The sequence below is a fragment of the Triticum urartu genome, chromosome 3A (genome assembly GCF_056163025.1).
Source record: "Triticum urartu cultivar PI428250 chromosome 3A, HENAU_Tu73, whole genome shotgun sequence".
In the NCBI taxonomy this organism is placed as follows: Eukaryota; Viridiplantae; Streptophyta; class Magnoliopsida; order Poales; family Poaceae; genus Triticum; species Triticum urartu.
In genome coordinates this window covers 242,500,251-242,504,280 of record NC_141875.1, presented here as the reverse complement: position 1 = coordinate 242,504,280, position 4,030 = coordinate 242,500,251, and the positions used below count along the sequence as shown (strand labels likewise).

Genomic DNA, 4,030 nt, shown 5'->3' with positions numbered 1-4,030 from the left:
GACTCATAAGTCGTGATCACGAATGCACGTGTACAGTGATCCCAAAGATCAATGCTCACTGAACACACATAAGCTGAATAACAAGAGTCTTACATCCATACATACCGTCTTGCATAAATTATGACCGTCATGGTCGAATCTTGAGCATAACTTCGTAGCGGAAATCTTCGTCGATAACTTGGACGCATGCCATCTGCCTTAACCCTACAGGCATTCTGACTGGGAAGCGTCCTAGCTCACATGTTCGTCACCGAAGTATTCTTCATCATATCATGTTCTTTCATGCCTGGCCAATAAAATAACCAGTGGCAATCCAATGATTACTTTGAATGTACTCGCAAGCAACCCAAGGGTGATAACATAATAATTATGCAAGGCTCTACTACTAATTTGGCATTTTTGCGGAAAGCTAGTTTTTCTCACGCAAGTATGAACATCATTTACCAAGGACATGAATTTGTCTGCAACAAGTATCAGGGGGTTATAGACATCAACATCGAGACAGACTAATGAACAACTCATGCTCAAGCTCTCCGTGACTTTCTGACGAATCATGTCAATAGATTTACCAAACCGTGTTGTTTTCCAGAAACTTATGGACATAGTCTGAGAAGCACCACCCAATTGTCCTTGACCGTACACTCTGCAGAGGTTTCACACTTTACCCACAAGATTCGGGGAACTTTTGTGTCATCCACGACCCGCGGTACCTCAAGTACCCGGGGTAAGCACCCGATTACTATCTTTCCCTAGATGACACTAACATAGAGACCACTCGATTGGTAGTAACCCCCGTGCCCAACATTTCACAACCTAACATTGTGGAGCCTCGCTCCCATATTTGTCACATACCACTGGCACGGGGTACCAACGGTGTGTCCGGTGCCCCATAAAAATGTTCTTGGCCGCCCTACCAGGCACGACCCCGTCCCGAGAGACTGCAACAACAACTCTCTCGTCAGTAGTAATGCGGGCTCCAAGCTAGTATCGGCCTAGGTAATCAATAATGCCCTTTTCCATATAAGGGTAGAGTGGTTGCACATGTAAGGTTGGGACAGTCGACAAATCTTAAATCTAATCCGTTTTTGTAAACAACACTTTCATCAAGCCTCGGTACACTACCTCTCCACCAAGTAGTGACCTAATTCATCATCATCTCCCAGGGGCATTAGTAGCACTCACTGGGCTATATGCAAGTATGTCATCCACACTTGTTTCTTTCCATGCATAACCCCGACACCTTTTTGCGTAGCCAACTACTATAGCATATTTCTACAATCCATTAGCACAACTCTAAACAAGGATAGAGTCATGAACAATGCAAGTATCAACGGGTATGCAATAGAGGCAAGCCCAGCAAGGTTGCCATTCAAGAACCATCATGCACTCGATGAAACAGTGAAAATGTTCTCATGATATAAAAGGGTTCAACATGGTCAAAGGGCTGCTTGCCTGGTTCATCAGAGACTTCAAGTCTTCTGGTTCATCTCCGAGTATTTCGTCTACTTTGTGAACTCATGTCGGAAACAATCATAGTAAGCAACACAATAATGCAGAAAATAAAAGTGCTCTAAAAATATTAATTGCACTTTTCTAGGACACCTTTGGTCATATGAGGAATGACCAAATTGGTTTCATTGGGATTGGATCAGTGGATATTTCTGAACATTTCAATATGATAGAATCAATGGATTTATGGATTTGCAAGAAGTGTACGGAAATATATTTTTGAAAAATGAGCAGAGGCACCCATTTAACAAAGGATAATTTTAGAAGCATCTAGGATTTGGTTTCACTGGATTTGGAGTCAAAATGAATATTCTATGGATTTGCAAAGTTGACAAACATGAAGAAATGGCTCATTATTTTGTAGGGCACAGAAAGTATTAATAAAAATGTTCATAACCTAAGTTATGAACTTAGATATATCTGCAAATTTGAATCATGGCATTTAGATCAAATTTGAGCTCTCTGTGATTTTCTGAAGTTCTTCACAGAAATGAAAAATCGGGTTTTAATAAATATTTCTGAAGATAAAGTTTCTGGAAAAATGTGCAAATAGCCCCATGTGATAGATCAGGATTTATGGATCCGCTAGAAATTTGAATCATCAAATTTGGAGTTAATTTGAATATTTGGGAGATTTTACAAGTTTCTGGAAAAAGAAGAAGACAAAGGAAGGGGGTTTATACCTATACTGCTCGCTGGGTGTAGCATAGCGCCACAGCGCACTGGGCCGGCCCAGCGGCTCGGCCACGAGGATGACAAGGCGACGTCGAAGGCTCCCAGGAGGAGTGCGACTTCGCTGCGGGGAAACGGGAGAGGGCGAACCCGCCTACACTGGCCAGCGTGGCCCGGTCGCTGGGCCACTGACGAGCGGGTCCCTCCTACAGGTTAGTCCTCAACCTCCCGCGTGGGCGTGATGGGAGACAGAGGAGCCGTTCGACGTCGGCCGCCGGTGCTACAGGGCGTCTCCGGCGACGCTCCGCACACCGGAGTGCTCAGGGGACCCAGCCGCCCCCAACCGTGGGTGGCACGGTCGCTCAGGGGCACTAGGTTTAGCAGGGCGTCAGCCGCGGCGGACGAGGCTGATGGTGACGATGGAACTCGATGGCACGACCACGGGGAGGAGAGGGAGAAGCACGGCAGGGGCTCGCTGTGATGGTGGAGGTGCTCTAGTGCGTCCTAGAGGGGTGGAGGAGGAGCGGTGGGTGCAAATTTAGGCAGAGTCCGACGGCTCGGCTCCGGCCATGGGGAGCGACGGAGGGCGCGGAGGAGGGGAGTGGGTTCGTCCAGGGAATGCACGGGAGGGAGAGAGGGCCAAAGGAGTAGAGAGGGGGCGAGGGGGTGGCCTTAAGTAGCCGACCGATGGCTCACCGTGGGCGCACGGGTGGACATGGAAACGGCTCGGGCGGCAAGGGTAGCGAGCGAGGGGTTGTCTGCGGTGGTCGTGGGGGTGCAGTAGGTCATCGGGAAGAGAGAGAGGAAGCAGGGCGAGCTCTGGGTGGAGCCACGAGCTCGCACGCACATTGGCAGGCTCAGGCGGCTCTAGGCACGCGTGGCACGGGCAGGACTAAGAGTGAAAGGAGGGGGCCAGCGCGGTGGCGTGTTTCGGACGTCGAGGCACCTCGACTAGCGCAAGGGGGAGGCTCGAGGTGGTCGGGGGACGCGGCATCAACGGTCGCCTGCTCTGCCCTGCACTCCAGAGCATGCAAATAGCCGGCGTCCACGTCTTTTCACGCTCACCCGCACGTCCACTTGTGTCTGGCAGCTGCATGGGGGAGTAAACAATTTGAAAGTGGCATTGGATGCCCTGGGAAGCCACTAGAGGAGCGGTGGGGTTGAGAGAGAGAAGGAAAACTACTGTCTAGGGAACAAAAATGGGTCTCTACCCCCCTTAATCATTTCTCGTTGGGCAGCAAAGCATGCAGGACGTATAGGAGGAGCAGGTGAGGCCGTGGGAAGAAGTTCAGCTCATGGAGATTAGTGGAAATGGCCAAAACATGCATTTTAAGTTTTTGCCAGAAGGTGTTTGATGTAGGTTTGGGCAAGCAAATGGACTTCCCTTGTCATGAGGCTTGACAGGGTCAAATGGCCTGAGAAAATAAGAGGTTCCACCAAGATTGAGTTCATTTGGGCAAAGTTGCCAATGCATCTTTTTTAAACCCTATAAATCAACAGAAAAGGATTTTCCAAGATTTAGTCATGCAAATCTATTCTCCTTGATGCACCACTTTGTGTAGGGCCATCATTTGAGGACTTTAACATGTCTACACAAATTGCGATCAAAAGGAGAAAGTTGCCAATGTAAAGTTGTTCAAATTTGGTTCTGGGCAGAGAGTGTTTTGGGGCACTTTGATCAAGATAACATTCTCTCCAACTTGTGACATTTGGTATAGATGAATAATTAGACCATTTGAGCATGTAAACCAAGTTTTAGAACATTTGGACTTGTTTGGCAATGTAAAGTTGCTCAAACTTCAAAATGGACATAAATGGTTTTGAGGGGATTTCATGGGGTTATACTATT

General features: G+C 47.9%; 1 pseudogene; it reads right to left on the bottom strand.

Annotated features, from left to right (window-relative positions):
- Positions 1 to 2,685: 2,685 nt before the first annotated feature.
- LOC147979342 (uncharacterized) lies at positions 2,686 to 3,277 on the bottom strand (annotated as a pseudogene).
- Between the last annotated feature and the right edge of the window lie 753 nt (positions 3,278 to 4,030).